This window comes from Podarcis pityusensis, assembly GCF_964106645.2.
Source record: "Podarcis pityusensis genome assembly, chromosome: 5".
In the NCBI taxonomy this organism is placed as follows: Eukaryota; Metazoa; Chordata; class Lepidosauria; order Squamata; family Lacertidae; genus Podarcis; species Podarcis pityusensis.
The window spans coordinates 67,453,614-67,473,970 of NC_138032.1; the positions used below are offsets into that span (position 1 = coordinate 67,453,614).

Genomic DNA, 20,357 nt, shown 5'->3' on the forward strand with positions numbered 1-20,357 from the left:
ATAAAGCCTCAGCTACACACACATGAGTCAAGCAAGAACATACGAAGAGCCCACTGGAGTGCCAACTTGAAAAAATATGGGGGGGCAGGTAAGCCCCACCCTGCATAATCGGTCACATGATGCAACACGTATACATTATTTGAATGGCAATGGCAATCAACTTTGGGGGGCCCCGGGGCCCTCTAACAACAACAACAACAACTTATTGAATTTATATAACGCCCTGTAACTGGAGGTCTCAGGGCGGTTCGCAGAACAAAATAAAAACATATCAAAATAAAAACAACATCCCAATAACTCCCCCCCCCAAAAAAAATACCCCAAATTTTAAAAGGGCATAGGGTGTCCATCAAACCAAACCAAAAGCCTGGTTTTAAAGGAACATTGTTACCTGGTGCCTAATGGTGTATAATGAAGGCGGCAGGCAAACTTCCCTGAGGAGAGCATTCCACAGATGGGGAGCCACTGCAGAGAAGGGTCATTCTCGTGTTGCCACCCACCCTTCAGACCAAAAAATATTTGGGGTGTGTGGGTATGCAGGCGATCCCTCGGCCCCTAGGAACTGGCTCCTATGGAAGAACCCATTTGTACAAACCAAAGGTCCCTCTATCTCAGCACAATGCTTTTCATAGTGACCAACCAGATGCTACCTGGGATATCTGTTCTGTACTCATTGTTACCTTTACTAACAACCAAAATCTCATGTTTTTAGATTACACCTTGATTAGGTGCACACCAGGCACCAAACAGAGTTGATCAGGAGAGGGGCCAAGGGCCACCAACAAATGCCAACGTTAAGGTTCTTCCTATGCCCAATCTAGTTTGCCTAGGACCACATCCCCCCTCCCACTTTCATGTGCTGAAATAAATAAATGAATTTATTCTAGTAGAGAACAGTAAGGAAAGCAAAATTAAACACCTTGTAGCATTCAATGTAAATATTTCAGTGTTCCTTTCTGTGTTCAAACATTAGCCTGAGGCAAGATAATAGACAAGGCCAAACATCACCTTGGCCTGCCCATTTGCCAAAAACATAAGCTTAGCGATATAAATGGTCAAGGCCTATGATTGCAACGACTGTCATCAATAGCTGCTATTGGGCCTGACTACCAAGTGAGCCTAGTTTTTCCAAGAGCAGCACATGATAACATTTTCTGTGGTAGATGAGATTAAATGTGGCATATACCTCCTGGAAAAGTGTTCAGTTCCAATTGATCTGAATATATAAAACTAACATTACATGTGGAAAACAAATGAACACAATTTAATGGTTTGTGTATAGAATAACAGTTCTTTTCATGCAGATTTTATTGTGGATAGTTTGAATTCCAAATGCTTATTGCACAATATCTCAGAATAGTCCACTAGTTATTTCTGTAAAATGCATAGCTTTTTGAAAACTGCACAAACATTTTCACTTGAGAAAATTAACCTAGTCCAGCATATTATGTACACGAGTTGCTTTATAAATAATTGAATCAAAATATGCTCTTGAGCAATTCCACCTCCACAATCTAGACTTCCAAATTGACCAATTTCTATTGCCTCCCTATACCTCATCCAGTGCCAGATCAACAAATTTTGTAATAGGTGGCAAAAGTCTGAACTGCCTCCCACACCCTCAGAAAAAAGAGAGGGAGGAAGGCACAGGTCCTGAAAAATTCATAGGGAAAGCCTTTTACAATGCTTATCACTTAGATGTACCCTCTCCCTTTTAACCATTTTAATCATGTCTGCATCTGCAGTCAGCAAACATGGATGTTTGCTAAAGCAAGCATGTTCAGCAAGCTAAAAGGAAAAAATTAACTTTTTTATGAGAAATACAAAGTGTACTGTGATGAAGTGCTACTGTTCAAACAGCCAGTGTGAAATGGCAACACTATCAAAGAAAAGGAAAGTAGTATTTAGGTAAAGGTAAAGGGACCCCGACCATTAGGTCCAGTCGTGCCCGACTCTGGGGTTGCGGCGCTCATCTCGCTTTATTGGCCGAGGGAGCTGGCGTACAGCTTCCGGGTCATGTGGCCAACATGACTAAGCCGCTTCTGGCGAACCAGAGCAATGCACGGAAACGCCGTTTACCTTCCCGCCAGAGCAGTACCTATTTATCTACTTGCACTTTGATGTGCTTTCGAACTGCTAGGTGGGCAGGAACTGGGACCGAATAACGGGAGGTCACCCCGTTGCGGGGATTTGAACCGCCGGCCTTCTGATCGGCAAGTCCTAGGCTCTGTGGTTTAACCCACAGCACCACCCGCGTCCCTGTAGCATTTAGCCCGTGCTTAATTATTTTCCACATTTTCTTATTTCCCCTATGCTAATCTATCTCAAAGGAACTTGAAGGTTCATCTCATTCACTTGCCAGAAAAAGGAGAGCCCATCAATTATCCTGGCATGATATGTAAAAACAAATCTAGACCTGCACTTCTTCATTATCCCCCAAAACATCACTGCATGTGTATATTAGACTAAAAGATTCCACCCAATGCCTAACTGGGGTAACCAAAGCACCACCCCCTCTGGCCAACGATTGGCTAATTTGAAGCTTGTGAATGGCAGGCTAGCCTGCCCTCCTTTGCAGCCAGCTGCAAAATTCCCCAACAGACCAGCCCACAATAGAAGCCTTTTACTCTGTGGAGCTGAGGCCCTTCTGTGAGAGACCACAACCACTCCCACCCAGAGACTGGGTAAGCAACCATTGTCACAAGAAGGTCAAAACAGCTGCAGTGACTAAGAGTGCCTTTTACCAGCTTTGGTGAGTAAATCAACTGTGCCCAATTCTGAACAAAAATAGCCATGCTACTGTGCCTTATACATTGCAACTTCAAGACTGGGCTACTATAATGAGCAGCGTTCAACAAGGTTTTTTTCAGAGCAGACTCGCTGAAACTGGAGTACATGCCGAATTAGGTTCATTCATTTTAATGGGTCTACTCTGAGTAAAAATCATAGCTGAATACCACCCAATGTGTTTGGTGTGCTCTATGTATGGCTGGTCCAGAAGCTGAAGGAAGTGCAAAACACAGCAGCTGGACCACTTTATAGGGTCTCTTATTGAGTGTGTAGTCTACCATTCTTAAAGGTCCAGGTTTAACATTTTTGGAATTCACCTATAAAGCCATAAATGACTTGGGACCAGGGTGCAGTAGCAACTTTCCCCTTACTGCTCTGAATGATGCTTATAATCAACTGATGATGACCCCTTGGCTGCATTGCAGTATCTGGAAGCTCAGTTGGTGGCAACCAGAGGGAGAGCTTTCTATGAGATGGCACCCATATTGTGGAACATCATCTCCCTTCTCAGCTTAGGCAAGCTCACATATTGATGTCTACTATATTCCAGTACTTTGATGGTGCTTAATTCCGGGTTATTTTATTTTATTTTTCTTACTTAAACTGTACCCGACTTATCAGCAGTGCAGTATTTTATTCTGTGTGGTGATTTTGATATCGTTGCTGTTTAAATTATTGTACACTGCCTCAAGAGTAAGGTAGTACGTAGCATGAAAAAAATTTCTGTATGAATAAATGAATTAAGCAAATCCTTCAAATCAAAAGATAGCAATAAAAAAGAAGAAAAAATGAGGCAGTTTACTTAGCATGGTAGCTCCAAAGCTCTTTCCGCCCTGGGCACTTTTAGGACTGCAATAATACCACAGTAAGTGATCATCAAAGAGCAATGCTAAAGGTCCTTTAGCCATGCTCATAAGATGAGCTCCCCACACCCCACCTGCCCAGATCAGAACTGACATGTTATATTCATTGTAAACTTGAACAAAGAAAACATTTATTTTTAATGAAGGCAGCAGGGAAACAAATGGTTGCACAGCTATAGTCTGTCATATATGACAGCCTCAAGACTTGAGAAAATATGCAAATACTGTCCAAGATGATATATTTCTTAGGCAATCAATAAACATACAGAGATGTCTCTACATGAGGCACCACCTCAGGTTGCAGATTTCTGACATGGTTAAAAATGAAGTTTTTGTTTTTAAAATGTCAGTTATTTAATGCCTTTATTGCTGGGGGGGGGGATATAATTTGGATTTTTTGCCTCAGGTACAAAAGTGTCTTCAACCAGCCCCAAAACTAATAAGTTAGAATAATAAAAATGGCAAAGCTCGAATAAATCCCCAAACAGCCCTTTGCCAGTCTGATTTTGATTTAGGAGCAAAGTTGAATTCCTTGATAAATGCCCTTAAAAACAGTATAAACTGTTGTAAGCTTTTCAGTATTTTAATGCTGTGTGCTAAGAAATCACCTTAAAATCGATCCGAGCAGTGGAGGGGGTTAGAGCAGCCATCACCTTCCTGGTATCCTTCAAAGGTTTTGGAATACAATTCCCATCATCTCCAGCTACTGGCCATACAGACTGGGGCTGATAGGAGTTGTAGTCCAAAATGCTTGGAGGATACCAGCTTGGTGAAGATTGAGTTAGAGCATCAGACTACCCCTAGGAACATCCAGATTCAAATCCTCACTCACCCATGAAGCTCTCTGCATGATCTCAGCCTAGTTACCATTTCTCAGCCTAACCTACTTCACCTCACAGAAAAGGACAACTAAAAAGCACTGAGATACATGACTCTGTCTGGATCTGGCGGGGGGGGGGGGAGGGGAGAGGAAGGTATGTGCAGAATTAGGACCTCCTGTGGCCAAGGGATCCCAAGTTAATAATATACTTTGTTAACTGAGAGGATATATTTGAAATATGACTACGAAGAATGAGTTGCCATTGTTGAATTTTAGTATTTTAGTTTGTTGTATTGTTCCCACTCTTCATTCCTCCTAATTCCCAGTGAAAGTCAATGAAAGCTGGTCTACTTAGTTGGGAGTCACCTTCATTTGTAAATCTAAACAGGGGCACCAGACTGTTCCTTTTTTTCTTTTTTCTTTTAAAATAAACTCTCTAGAACTTCTAGAAAGAAAGTTATGAAGCATAGTATGCAGGTACCCTTTTAAGCAATTTCTGCTAAATGAGCCAGTCTGGTTCCTCCCAGCTGTCAGTCTTTTTGGCCATTGAGTGAAGTCACACCTGTGATTAATAAGAGAGTTCTTTTAGCACTAGGCAATAGGAATCCTTAGGCCTAGGGCAGGCATAGGCAAACGTCGGCCCTCCAGATGTTTTTGAGACTACAATTCCCATAATCCCTGACCACTGGCCCTGTTAGCTAGGGATGGTGGGAATTGTCGTTCCAAAACATCTGGAGGGCCGCTGTTTGCCTATGCCTGCCCTAGGTCTAAGGATTCCTATTGCCTAGTGCTAAAAGAACTCTAGGGTCCTAACAGGAACAAATTTATAATGGTGCAACTGGAGTAACTGCACCACGGCCCATGCTAGCAGAGGCCCGAGGCTTTCATTTTGTAAAAGAATCTCTGTAGCTATTCTACAAAGAAAGTTATAAACATAATGTGCAGGCAACCTTTTAAGCTGGGGGTTGCAACCTGAACACAAGCAGAGACATTGGCTCTGTTGCACAGGGCATTTGCTTTAGTTGGAAGGGCCCACCCACTTTCAACTCCAGTTGGCTATGATGTTAACTCCTCCCCTTCTGGAGGCAAGTATTGGCCAGGGCAGTTGCTGTGGGACAAAGATGGAGTGGAGAGGCATGATAGTTGCCACCCCTTTGGATTTTTGAATGACTTTCATGGTCCTGTACTTTGGCTGCCCATGGAATAATTTTTTGAAAATGTGGGGGTGGGGGAGAAACTAAGAAGTGTTGTGGCCTGCTTGCCTTCCCTTCCCTTTGCTGGCCGTGGAAGGGTGTATTTTTTTAAAATGGGGGAGTGGGGAGGGCAGAAGGGTGTTTTGTTCCTGATGGAAGGGTTTTGGAAAATCAGGGAGAAGAAGTGGCAGAGCCCATCTGCCTCTTCTTTGCTTTCCTGACCTCTAGGCCTCATGAAGCAAACAGTGGGCAGTTGCTCTGGCAATAGATGAGTTTTAGGAATGGGGCAGGGGCATGGTAGAGGAAGATGTGAAGGATCCAGCCAAGGAGCTATTTGTTTTGTTCTGCTGCCTGTCAGCCGCATGGAACAGTAGGCAAGCACCTCCTTAAAAAGAAAACAGATGTTGGGATGATCAGAAGTAGATGATAGCTGACAAAATTATTTTAAAATGCTTTTAATTCAGATTTTCAGTCTTCAAGACTGACAGAGATAAACATTAAAAGATCTCAGCAGATGTTCACACCTGTTTACTGCAAACTACTCTCTTCATTTGTTACTGCCATCTGGTTCCCCACCTCTTGTTTCTTTCTCCCCACCCAAACAAGCTACGCTGAATAGACACTTGTTCGAATTTGTTTTCATATCAAGAAACTGATTTGTTTTGGGCACTGAAAACTTCAAAATACTCTAGAAAGCATAGTACCAACCTTATTTGTTCTTTGTTATTTTATGGCCTATTTTATTTCAAGAGATCAGTATCTTTGACTAATATAAATTCCTCCTACAAGGTGGTTTATTTTAATAACACCTCCTGTTTCTTCATCAGACAGCTAATTATGTGTACACTGCTTTGCATTTTTCTAAAAAGGAAACCAGAAAGCGATTTGCCAGAGATCTGGTGGCAAAACATCAAGAGTCAATGCAAGAACTGATAAATTCAAACTTACAGGTTTCTGCTTTAATTGCCACTCAACACTTTCATCATCAGACATATGTAACTGTTTGATGTTGTAGAAAAACATCCGTACTATATGGCAGCATAAAGAAAGGGAATATAGCAACATCAGCCTCTGAACGCAAAGAAAAATGAACACATTATTTCTTATTAATACTGTGTCACTTGGTCACAATAATAAATGCCTAAACCACCTTTGTAGTTGGTTTAATGGGAAAGTGGGGCTATTTTATTGATTGATAAAATGTATTACTTTGCAAGGAAAACTAAATGACAGCTTATTACTTCACTAATATTCAACAAAGGGCGTACTTATTTCTGAGGTACCCTGATGTGTCAATTAACTCTGAAGAGGCACCTGGTTATATAGGCATGTCATTGGTTTCTTCACCCAACTCAGTTTTAATTAATGGGATTGTTTTATTATGGATCTTTATAGCTTAATGGGATTGCTTTATTGTGCATTTTAATTGTGGGCGTTTGTATATTAATGCTTGTGTGTTTCCTTTTTTACTAGTAAACTGCTTATTTTGCCACTAAACAACATATAAACAAACACTATGCAAAGTATCCTGCCTCTTTTGGAGCTGGAATGAAATTTCTAGGAAAACAATTTCATAATAATTTTTCTCTTTCAAGCTCATCTTGAACTGCTTGGGAATTTCCCCCAAGTGTTGAAATGTTCATGCGGCAGCAGCACTGTGTCTTGCTTCCTTTAGATGAGAGAGCTCCAGTGACTCAAGGTGCCTTTGTAATATCTACCTTATAAACAAATATATAAGCAGAGCCAACAGAAAATGGAGTCAAATGGAAACCAACAGGCACTCCTAAATGGCAGAAAATCCACTATCACATATCAGATCAATATATAAACGAAATTCTCTGGATGTGTGTTGGAATGACCCAGCAATGAACTGAGTTGTTCCCAGAAAATATATAAATAGTTCATTTTATGGTCCCATCAGCCCCCAAAGCACCCCCCAATCCTTTTCTTTCCTAACCTTAACCTTCATTGCATATTTCCTAAAATGAAAAGTCACTTTAAGAGAAAAGGTTAGGAATAATTAATTTTGTGTGACAGTGGTATATAAAGGTAAAGGACCCCTGACAGTTAAGTCCAGTTGTGAACTACTCTGGGGTTGCGGCGCTCATCTCGCTTTGCGGGCCGAGGGAGCCGATGTTTGTCCAGAGACAGTTTTTCTGGGTCATGTGGCCAGCATGACTAAGCCACTTCTGGCGAAACCAGAGCAGTGCATGGAAACGCCTTTTACCTTCCCGCCGGAGCGGTACCTATTTAAAAAAAATACTATTTGTTAAATTTTAAAGGGTTACAAAAAGAAAAAATTAAAAAACAGCATATTAAAGAGATACAAAATATCACATCACAATAATAAAGAAAAGAAAAAAGAGAAAAAAGAAAAGAAAAAAAATATACAATGAATCTTCCCATAACTTATCTTTCATTTGCTTATTTCCTTGACCTCCTCACACCTCCCTTTTTTGTATTCTAGTTCAATTAGCTATTTCAGCAAGTCCTTCCCATCTTTTCCAATTTTTATCCTCTATTTTATCTTAATATACTGTAACTTTACTTTCCCTCCTTCACCATTTAGCAATCTATTTTTTCTTAATCCTTTATAGCATTTCTGTTAAAACCACATTATTTCATTCCAACATCCTTCTAACATTCCTTAATTTTACAATGTTTCTGTAAATAAACTTTAAATTTCTTCCAATCTTCTTCCACCAACTCTTCTCCCTCTATTTATCTACTTGCACTTTGGCATGCTTTCAAACTGCTAGGTTGGCAGGAGCCCTGTCACAGGGATTCGAACTGCCGACCTTCCAATTGGCAAGCCCTAGGCTCAGTGGTTTAGATCACAGCACCACCCGCGTCCCAACAGTGGTATATAGTGTGCTATATAACTCTGTTATCCTTTTCTTGGACAGGAAATATTTATATCTTTATTTATTTTAACTAGATGTATGTTTTTAAATGTGTGTTCAATCATTGTCCCAATACCACCATATGAATACATTAATTCATAACTCTATTATTGCTTTTTACAGCAACCTGAACCTTTGGTGAGATCCCAGATATAAGATTCAGGTAGTTATTCTGCAATAGTTTAATGCTACATACTAAGTGGGTGTCCTAATCTATCCCTCTGACGCTGAGAAATCACTAAATGAAGTAAAGTATTTAAAGATGCCTTCGGGCCAATTATGTAGTTCCTCACACAAACTAATTAGGCTTTTGGACCAATGCCAGGAGTGGGTGGGAAATATATGAACAGAAAGTTTAGCTTTCAAGAACTTATGTTTACAAACTCACACAAGGATGTGATTGGAACACACTTTTTAAACAAAACAAAAAAATCACATTATATCCAAATTAGTAGTGCACATAAACAATTGTGAACTTGCAAAAGCAAAAAACAAAAACAAAAAGCCTTTTCTAATACATCACACTCCAAATTACATCACATTGTGACATAACCAAGAAACATAAGCTATGTAGTTTAAATAATAATGGTTTGATGCTCAAATTCAGATTGCAATTCACTATAGAGGGCTGCATTTAGGAATGCAGTTTCAGTGAGGGCAAATGTACACCTGGGCAACCCAATATTCACTAACATGGATTTTAAGCAGTGTGTACGTGTGTGTGTGCGTGTGTGTGTGTGCGCGCGCATGCACACAAACAATGTGTCTCTGTAGGCAGAGTAAGCAAAGGCTTACTGGACAATGTAAGCATTTCTATCAAAACAATGGGGGTACTCTATAAAAAAGCCAAAAATCTATCCTCCCAGGCTACCAGAAAGGGCAATGAGAGTTCACACACCACACTGTTGAAACGAAAGTACTGGAAGGCTGAATACTACTAGTAGTAATTACAAAAACAAGACTGTGTCAACCTGTTTGTAAGAGACCAGAGATACAACATGGAAGGGCAGGGTTAAAAGCTGAAAATGCTACTGTAGAGAACGAATGGATTTCGATAGTGAGAATATTGTTGGAAAATGGGACCAGTTGAGGGTTTTCATGGTATGTAGCATGTATGATCTGTCTTTTTAGGGAAAGACCTGGATTGTAATAAAGTGGATGTATATTTACAGCTAGAACCAGTTAGGGTATGTTAGTCTCTCTGTGTAAACAAGCCCAAACACTTTGATAACATTTTGATCAAGCGGTTGATAAAATTTCTAGATTGATAAAATGAGCAGGTTAGTGTCTGCTGTTTTTGAATACAGAAGGTTCTTGAAGTTACCCTGCCCCTTGACACTTGCTGCTTCTTGGCCTTGGGGAAAGCAAGTTGGAAGGTCATCTCACATAGTAAATATTTTCCTCCAGATCCAGATAAATCAAGGAGGAGACATTTTACATGGAACTACTCTAAAGGTAAAAAGGACCCCTGGACAGTTAAGTCCAGTCAAAGGCGACTATGGGGTGCGGCACTCATCTCGCTTCAGGTCAAGGGAGCCAGTGTTTGTCCACAGACAGCTTCCGGGTCATGTGGCCAGTATGATTAAACCGTTTCTGGCACAACGGGACACTGAGACTGGAGCCAGAGCGCATGGAAACATCATTTACCTTCCCGTCACAGCAGTACTTATTTATCTGCTTGCACTGGTGTGCTTTTGAACTGCTAGGTTGGCAGAAGCTAGGGCAGAGCAACGAGAGCTCACCACTGTCACATGGATTCGAACTGCCGACCTTCCGATCGGCAAGCCCAAGACGCTCAGTGATTTAGACCACAGCGCTATCCACTCCCTGCAGAAACTAATCTATGCTAGCCATGAAGTGGTTGGAATGTCAAAAGACTGTACTAGATCATATTTGAGCAGAAATGTTGAGATAACTGTGGGCCTAGTCTAGGACTGTGGCCAGCTAACTGGACAGGGTTAGTACAGAGCCCAGGAATACATCGCTATCCTACAATATACTACACCCCAGTAGCTCAGGGGCAGCAGCACACAGAGCCAAAAGCTCTTGATTCTTGCCCTGGTGGCCCCAGCCATGTCCCCAATTAAACATTATCTTGAGGACAAAGGGAGGGAAAGGATTTCCAAGGAACATAAAGTATGTTCAGATATTAAGCCAAGATGGTAAAGCCATGGTGTGTTGGCTAACATTAAAATGTTCTGGCACATGGCAGAATCATTACTCACCACCCAGCTGGTTCAACCCAGCCTTGATTTTATTTTTCAATAGATGGTCTCCTGCAATGTAACATGTAAGTCACATCTCAGAACATCCAAAGAAAGAGTCACCATATCAAGAACAAAAAAGTGCCACCATTTCAGTTGTTTGTGGTTAGAGAAAGTAGATGAAACTGAGACTAAGAGAGAGGTATAATAATAATAATAATAATAATAATAATAATAATAATTTTTATTTATACCCCGCCCTCCCCAGCCAAGGCCCGGCTCAGAGCGGCTTACAAGCAATAATAAAAACAAGTTAAATGATTACAACTTAAAAACAAAAATAAAATACAACAATAAAATATTGAAACATTAAAATATTAAAATGTAGCCTCATCGCAGGAGGAGAAGGAAAAGAAAAAAGAAAGAGAGGGAGGGAATCAAATTGGCTCCAAGCCAAAGGCCAGGCAGAACAACTCTGTCTTACAGGCCCTGCGGAAAGAAATCAGATCCTGCAGGGCCCTGGTCTCGTGAGGCAGAGCGTTCCACCAGACCGGAGCCAGAGTTGAAAAGGCCCTGGCTCTGGTTGAAGCCAATCTAACTTCCTTAGGGCCTGGGACCACAAGGGTGTTGCTATTTATGGACCTTGAGGCTCTCCGTGGGGCATACCGGGAGAGGCGGTCCCGTAGGTACGAGGGTCCTAGGCTGTGAAGGGCTTTAAAGGTCAAAAGCAGCACCTTAAATCTGATCCTGTACTCCACCGGGAGCCAGTGCAGCTTGAAAAGCACTGAGTGAATATGCTCCCATGGCAGAGACCCCGTGAGGAGCCTCGCTGCAGTACTCTGCACCCGCTGGAGTTTCTGGGACAGCTTCAAGGGCAGCTCCGCGTAGAGCGAATTACAGTAGTCAAGCCTGGAGATGACCGTCACATGGATCACTGTGGCCAGGTCGGGGCGGGAAAGGTAAGGGACCAACTGCTTGATGCGGCAAAGGTGGAAAAATGTCGCCTTGGCTGTTGCTGTAACTTGCGCCTCCATGGAAAGGGAGGCGTCAAGGATTACACCCAAACTCTTAACGGAAGGCAATGGCACTAATTGGGCCCCCGCAAGAGAAGGGAGTTGGTCCCTCATCCCCATGCCATCCCGACCCAGCCATAGGACCTCTGTCTTCGAAGGATTTAGTTTCAATCGGCTCCCACGAAACCATCCAGCCACAGCTTCCAAGCATCTGGTCAGTGTGTTCGGGGCCGAGTCGCTGTGGCCATCCATCAGCAGATAGAGCTGAGTGTCATCAGCATATTGGTGACAGCCCAGCCCAAAGCTCCGGATAATCTGGGCAAGGGGGCGCATAAAGATGTTAAAAAGCATCGGGGAGAGGATTGCGCCCTGCGGCACTCCACACACCAAGGAGTGGCGCGGCGACATTTCCCTCCCTAGTGCCACCCTCTGTCCCCGACCAGAGATAAAAGAGCACAGCCAGTTACGGGCTATGCCCTATATCCCCACGTCTGCGAGGCGGTGGTCCAGAAGATCATGATCAACCATGTCAAAGGCTGCTGACAAATCTAAAAGGATCAGCAGTCCTGACCTGCCTCGATCCAGTTGTCTACAGAGATCGTCTGTTAGGGCAACCAGAGCCGTCTCGGTCCCAAAACCAGGACGGAAACCGGACTGAAATGGATCTAAAGCCGATGTTTCCTCCAGAAACCTACCAAGCTGTTCAGCAACTGCTCTCTCAATTACCTTACCCAGATATGGAAGATTTGAAACTGGGTGGTAATTGGATAGGTCTAAGGGATCTAATGAAGTTTTCTTTAAGAGTGGACATACCACTGCTTCCTTCAGTTCCCCTGGGAATGTCCCCGTGTCAAGGGACAAATTGATAATTTCAACCAGGGGGGTCTGCGCAACATCTGGACACTCCCTAATCAGCCAAGACGGGCACGGATCAAGGAGGCAGGTGGTGGGCCTACTAACTTGGAGGAATCTATCCACATCAGCAGGGAGTATTCGATCGAAATGGTCCAACACTGGACCTGAAGTCAGTTGAGGGGCCTCTAGTTCAGTCACTGTATCTAAACTGGCAGGGAGGTCACGGCGGAGCAACAGGACTTTCTCCGCAAAAAAGCTCGCGAATGCCTCACAGCTGTGGGTCGAATTTGTGCTTAAATTTGGTTGTCCTCCTAAGGACGTTATTGATATAATTATTCTAAAAAGTTGTGCCGGGCGAGAGCTAGCGGATGCAATGGAAGCTGCAAAGTAAGATTTCTTAGCAGCTTTCATAGCCATCTCATAGGCTTTCATAAGCGTCCTATAAGATGTTCTTGAGGCTCCGTCACGAGTCCGTCGCCATACTCGCTCTAGCCGTCTGAGATCCCGCTTCATTTTCTGGAGCTCCTCAGTAAACCAAGGGGCCCGGTTTCGACGGGGTCGCAGAGGGCGCTTAGGCGCGATCTCATCAATGGCTGCCAAGAGCCGGTTATTCCAGTCCTCAACAAGGTCATCTAATGAGTCGCCAGGAGGAGCAGGGTCCCACAAGGCTTGTCGGAATCTATCAGGATCCATCAGTTTTCGCGGACGAGCCCAAATAGGTTCGCCACCCGAGCAGGGGAGGAGCGGGAAGTCAATCTTGGCTTTCAGAGCGTAGTGATCAGACCATGGCACTTCCACAGTGGGGAGAATGATCACATCTATGCCAGCCCCAAAGATCAGATCCAGCGTGTGGCCTGCTTGATGAGTGGGGCCCAAAACAAACTGGGAGAGCCCTAGTGTTGCCATGGAAGTCACTAGGTCCAGAGCCTGTGAGGAGGGAGCGGCATCGGCATGGACGTTGAAGTCTCCCAAAACCAGTAGGCTTGGGAACTCCAAGGCCCAGGCCGCCACCACCTCCAGCAGGTCTGACAGGGTGGCTGCCGGTGTGCTGGGTGGTCGGTACACCAGCCAGACAGCCAAGCTCTCCTTGGTGCCCCACACGAGACCAACACATTCAATGCCGGAGATCGCTGGTGATGGCAGGGCTCTGAAAGAGCAATCCTCCCGGATTAACAACGCTACTCCTCCCCCCCGACCCACAGACCGTGATTGATGGAGGACAGAGAAACCTGGGGGTGTTATCTCATGTAGGGGGACTACTTCGCTTTCCCGTACCCAGGTCTCCGTCACGCAAGCCAGGTCAACCCCTGCGAGACAAAAAAGTCACGCATGGTGGCGGTTTTGTTGCCTATGGACCTGGCATTGCACAGCACCAATGACGGAGGTTTGTAATCCTTGCTCTCCCTACCCTCATCCCTTGGGATGGGGCATAGATTGGAAGGGGTTCGAGGATCACTGCATCTCAAAACCCTTCGCCGATAGAGATTTCTAGCACCACTGCCATTCCTTCCTAGCCCTTCAATAGTGGAAATCCCAGACCCCATACTAGCCTCCCCAATAGAGGAGTAACATCCCCTCAATAACAAATCATCCTTGGGCCAAGACTCCTGGGTCAAAATGGTATGGGGAAGAGGTGGAGGTTTGATAGGGTAAGTATCCCTAGAAGATAAAACCCAACCAACCGCACCCCAAGCGGGGAGGACAGTCTCATGGTGTTTCATTAACTGTCAATCCCCCTCTCCCTCCTGGGTTGATTGGAGGATTGTTGGTTCTATCTGTGGCTGTGGGAGTATTAATGAGGTATGTGCTATAAAATGTGGATCACTGGCTAACAAAGTGCCAGCTTCGAATACGGAAGATCCGTCCATCCTGTCTCGCCAGGAGTACAGTAGAGAAGGTTGATCATTCTGATAAGTTTTTGGAACATTAGGCAAAGGTCCAGATGTACATTTAGTGCTGGATATCTCTAGATTGTCAGCAACATAGAGTTCTTTAGGTGTTGTTGCCATAGAAATGTCGGAGGCGCCAAATTCCTCATCTAATTCGGTGTCGTTTGAAAAGGGAACAGGGAGTTGCACTGATGTCTTTCTATGGATAAAGAGCTGTTGGCCGTCTTTAAATATTGTGCTCTAGGCTCTATTGTCTTTATATTTTGGGTAGAAATCTCAGTCTTTATACTCATTAGCCTCTTCTTCAGGTCTTGTAATTCTAGGCTTACAGGGTTCTTTTCTTCCTTCAGGCAATTAGTGTTTCTAGTGTTGAGCTTGGTTTCTCTTATCCGCATTAGCTTTGACTCTATGCAAGGGACCAATTGCCTCCTAGTTTCGTCATTAAATACCCTCACTGGGCAGAGAGAATGGAACCACAATAGGGTATCCTTTATCTCCATGAGTCGAGATGGGAGGGTTGATGACCTAAAAGTCAAAAATAGGCGCATGGTGTTTCTCAAGGTAGGCAGGAAGTGGAAATTTTCTAGATCTACATTTCAGTAATGGTAATTCAGGAGCTGAGACAAGGACATAGTAATTTGTCTGCGGTTCATCCACCTATGAGTGTATCGGTGAATCTCAAGCATTATCTGGTTCGTTTGCAAGACTTGACAGGACCTCACTTCATCCATAGTTTGAGTTGGTGAGTTGTTAACAGAGTCATTTCTTATCATCCTTTTAAGCCCTTGGGCATTTAAAGGGGAGGAACTAGTATCCAATTGTTTCTCAATGTTAACTATTCTAGTGAGGATTTCATCCAGTCTGTGGAGAACCAGAACCATAGTTTCTGCAGACAACATGCAAATCTCTTGGTAGGGGTGCATATCCCGAATTGGTTGAAAGCAGGCTCCTCTGATATCTTGTTCTAGAGGCATGGGTGGGTCAGCGTTAGGAGTGGGAGGAATCCCTCCTGCTCCTGCTCTTGCCCTCTTGGACGGATTAGCTTTTTCTGGGAGTAGGGGGGTCGGGTCATTGACATCCTCCTTAAGGGGGGGGTGAGGTTCCCCCAATGTTGTTACTCACTGTTTGTTCTATTTGCTCTGTTTTCTCGGTTTCCTCAACCCGCTCTGTTTCTGAGCCAGGGCAGATGGCGTTGGCTCTCTGCCGATTCTTTGTTTTAGAGGAATTGTGAGTCTCAATAATAGTCTTCTGGCTCTTTGCACCTCGTTTTCTCCTTCCGGCAGGCATTCTCAATAAGGAAGTGACAGATGGAGGAGTGTCACTCCAATGAGGAGTGACAGTTGGAGAACTAGGCCTCAAACCGTCCGGCCTAAAAGAGCAGGTTTTAGCAGGGAAAGCCACCCCACCTCCCCCCGAACACACTCAGTGGTGGAGATTTAAAGCACATTTAAGAATAAGGGCAAGTATGCAGACTCTATCAAGCAAAATGATCATCACATCTGCGTCTCTTTTTGTTGTGCCCTTGCCAGAATAGAGGAACTTTGGGAAGCAAGCCCTGTTTCTCACTGAGCACCAGGAAGCTTATAACAGGGATGTAGTGAATATAATCTTTCTCCTCTGTGGAATAGGGGCAACATCTGCTCGAACGTCTTGAAATTGCTTATCATGGTTTGATATAACTTAGTTCTAGGCTGGGGTAGAGTACATAGGGAGATTTCATTTTATCTTCACAATAGCACTAGAGTGTTAGACTGAGAGACACTCATTGAGCTTCACGGTCATGCATGAACCCTCATTTCCTCAGCCCAAAATCTTACCCTCTGTCCAAATTGAGCTGCTTCCTTTCTGAAGAGCAAAAGAGTCAAAGAATCAATAATAATAATAATAATAATAATAATAATAATAATAATAATTTATTATTTATACCCCGCCCATATGGCTGGGTTTCCCTAGACACTCTGGGTGGCTTCCAGAAAAATATTAAAATACAGTAATTCCTCAAATATTAAAAGCTTCCCTAAACAGGGCTGCCTTCAGATGTCTTCTAAAAACCAGATAGCTGTTTATTTCTTTGACATCTGGTGGGAGGGCATTCAACGGCGGGGGGGGGGGGTGTCAAAGAATTATAGAGTTGGAAGAGACCCTGAGGATCATCTAGTCCAACCCCCTGCAATGCAGGAATATTCAGCTGTCCCATATGAGGATTGAACTAGCAACCTTGGCATTATCAACACCATGCTCTAACCAACTGAGCAAAAACAAAACAAAAACTCACAAATGTGCAGCAAGTTAATAAGTTTGCAGTGCATTCACACTGGCCATCTCTTTTCAACAAAGCAATAACCTATTTACACTTTTGATCAATAAAAAACACCGAGTTTTATTAAGTATACTGGCATAGGCAATAAGAAACTCCTAGCTAAAGAGCCAAGTGTATTTTCTTAGGCATCAAGTGATTCAAAGCAATAATATAAAAGACAAATGGAGGCCTAAGTAACAGGAAATCTAAATAATTTCTTCACTGAATTATATTGATTTCTTTTCCTGGAAGGTGTTTACTTCATTAACATGATTAGTGAAGGAGGATAGTAGAATCCATAATGAGGAAGTATCAACTGGGCCAATGTAAAGTGTGATACCCCAATGCATCATAAGCAAGATGAAGAAATAAGTACACTATATAAGTTGGCTCAATAGCCATATTATGTAGCCCAAGAGAGAAGAGTCAAGCCTACATGACTAACCAGAATTATTTTGTTCTTTTTAATCAAACTAATGGTGGCACTAGCAAAATTGCCTGTGAATAATTCTTGTGTTAGGCCTCTATTGCAACACAGTGGAAATCTTCCCATTCATTTGCCCTGTTAGCTTCAATTCACCATGAATTCTGTTTGTAGAAATGAATGAGAAAGTGGAAAGCTTCTTGGGATGTACCAAGAATACCCCAGTAACTGTAAAACACTAGAAATAATGAGAGATTTTAAAATGTGCACAAACAAAAATAATAGTTTAGTGATTCCAATGGAAATGCTTTCTAAAGTCAGCTTAGAAGCATATGGGGCCTTGGTGAATTATAGCTACAAAGCACCAATATGAGGCAGTCACATGTTCTAGCTAAAATACAATAGACAATACTCTGTTTGAAAGAGTATCTGGTCTAAGTACACTTTAAAGATAAAGAACCCTAAGGAGGGAAAAACATTGATAATTGCCCATTATCAATTAGCAGGTGGACTCAGGTCACTTGGCCACAGCCTTCCCCACTATGCTGAGATTTGTTGTATTTCTATTTAAATTATAGTAGTTATTGTAAATTTTGCATCTGCAAATTTAATGTAAATCTATTTCCTGTTTTGCTATTTCACCTTTTGCAAAGGTGATATGTTTTCTCTTTTGAGGCAAAGCATAAGTGGCCACCCTAGGAAAGGATGTAGTCCTAACCTTTGCTCAGATTCTGATTTCCTGTATCATTGGATAAGGCATTTAATTATAGCAGAGAGGTTTAGAAGGAACAAGATTATGAAGAGCTGGGGTTGATGACTAAGAGTGTAAAGCTGTGTGATGAGAATTCCTGAATACACTCAGCCCCTTCCCAGCAATGTATGGATGATGATGATGATGATGATGATGATACTAGCCTGCTTCACAGGGTTGTTGTAGAAGCACTTGAAAATAAGAGAGAAAGAGAGGGAGGAGGGAGTGAACAATAATAAATGCTAAGTATTCCTTCTGTATTCACATACCTCAGTCATATAAATAATTTCTATAACTTCTGATTTTATATCAGAAGATTTCAAAGATCAAAAGTATTTGCATCTCTTTAATACAGCAACCATGCTACTTCTTGAATGCCTAGATCTGTAGAAGTTTCCAAATAAAATATTTTGTCTGTGTGTCACATTTCTCCTTACAGAACCTTGACTGTGTTTTCTTTTATGTTTTCTTCTCTATAATTTCCTAGTCTCCTGCTGGTTTCCTTCTTCATCTTTTCTTCTTCCTATATGCCCTGAGGCATCTGTGTGTGTGTGTTTGTATTCTCTCTCTGTGTGTGTATGTATGCACACTCATGGCTGCCAGACCATTTTATTTCCTGTCCCTCTTTATTAATATTTTCCCTTCTTTCTTTCTTCTTAGGCTTACTTCTCCTTGCATCATTTACAGCAATATTTCTATAACGTACCTGCTAAATATCAACACAAAGCAAGTATTACTTGATCAAAAGGGGAAGCTTCAAAGTCTATATTCAAAAAGATCCTGCCAATTTTTTGCTCTGAACTCCAGATATAAAAACAAAGACCAATTTTCTGATTGCAAGCTAGAAGCAAACCAGGACAGAGGTCTTAAGAGAGAAAGGCAGGGAAGCAAAACAACCTGAAACAGAGAGTGAGGAGGGGAATGAACTTACTATTGTCAAACTATACTTACATCTAACAGCTTAATCTTCTGTAGTTCCAGAGCAAAAGGCTGAGAGCTAGTATTTCAGAGCTGGCACAGAAGAGCACTCCATTCTTGCTTTACTTATGGTATTATTAACTGAGCTGAGACAGGTCTGGCTCTATTAAGTAATGATGTCAGCAAGACTCATATTTCCAAGGTAGGAAGTACAAGTCCCAGAGCTTATAATGCTCATCTTAGATAAGAAGCAATGATAATGGACACAAATTCTTCTCCAACTCTAAATCTATAATCCAATCTGGAACAGAATTCCCCTACATCAGACCCATCTGTGCTCTCCCTGATCCTTAGCCCTATCTCACTCATTAGAAGAAAGGTGGGATATAATAATGAGAAGGATTCAACAAATGAACTCTATGAGCTGAAGCCCTGTGCATGACTTCTGCTTGTGAAATAGGACTTTCCCTCCTCTCCTTCCTTCCCATGCCCCCCCCCTCAAATTGGCTTGGAGGTGTCAAAAATGCACTAGAGCATCACACAGGAGGAGAGGGGAGATTTATTCTGTCTGGCAAAAAGAAATGCTTTCCCCTTTGGATAATGGTATCCAAACAAATATCTCTGGATAAAATGAAGCATGTCCCAATGAAGTAAGATAAAGGAGGACATCTCCAGATTACCTGTTTATTGAGCATTCATCCTGGTTTGCTTGCAGAAAGTTTCCAGGGATGCTAGATTACCTCCTGTCTTTATCGAGCATGTGTTCTGATTTGTTTACAGAGGGGTTATAAAACAAAAACTTCTCCTGCTTTCATCCTGATTTGCTTAAATGGTGTTTATATGTTTTTTTCCCTGTTAGTTATCCCTCCATCCCACACTTTTCAATTCATTTTCCCATCTCTTTATTAACTGCAACAAGTCTTGTGGATTTGGTGTGGCAGGGCAAGAAGAGTACCTTAACTGCAAAAACCTAAAGTTCTGGTATACTCTTGAATCCTTCCTGCAAAACTGGAGGTGCCTGTAGAGGAATATGACATAGATGTTCTTGCTCCATTCAGGCAAGTGAGTTCTGCACAAGCTTAAACAGTTCTTTGTACTTCAGCATCTGGAATGCTTGCTTGTTTTGATTGCTTGGTTACCTTTTATCAGTTTCTCTCTCCAGCTAAATTATTGTTTGTCCAGAAGCTTTAGAGTCAAATTAGCAGCAACAGTTTCCAATGCTGCAAAGATCCACTGACAGCAGTTCTGTTGGATTTTACTGATATTCGAGGGCTGTGTGCACATCATCATTTTTTTAGTAGGTCTAAGATGCTCATTCTGCTTCACAATCACTGCAGACAGTATAGATTGCTTGTGATAAGCTGAAAGTCATTTTTGCTTTAAAAGGTTGCAAAATCTTGACAGCATGGTCAGCTGGCTGCACAGCCTTTTCACT

General features: G+C 42.6%; 1 protein-coding gene across 18 annotated transcripts in view; it reads right to left on the reverse strand.

Annotated features, from left to right (window-relative positions):
* PCDH15 (protocadherin related 15) overlaps positions 1-20,357 on the reverse strand; it is a 648,544-nt gene that overhangs the window by 321,747 nt on the left and 306,440 nt on the right. The window lies entirely within an intron of this gene.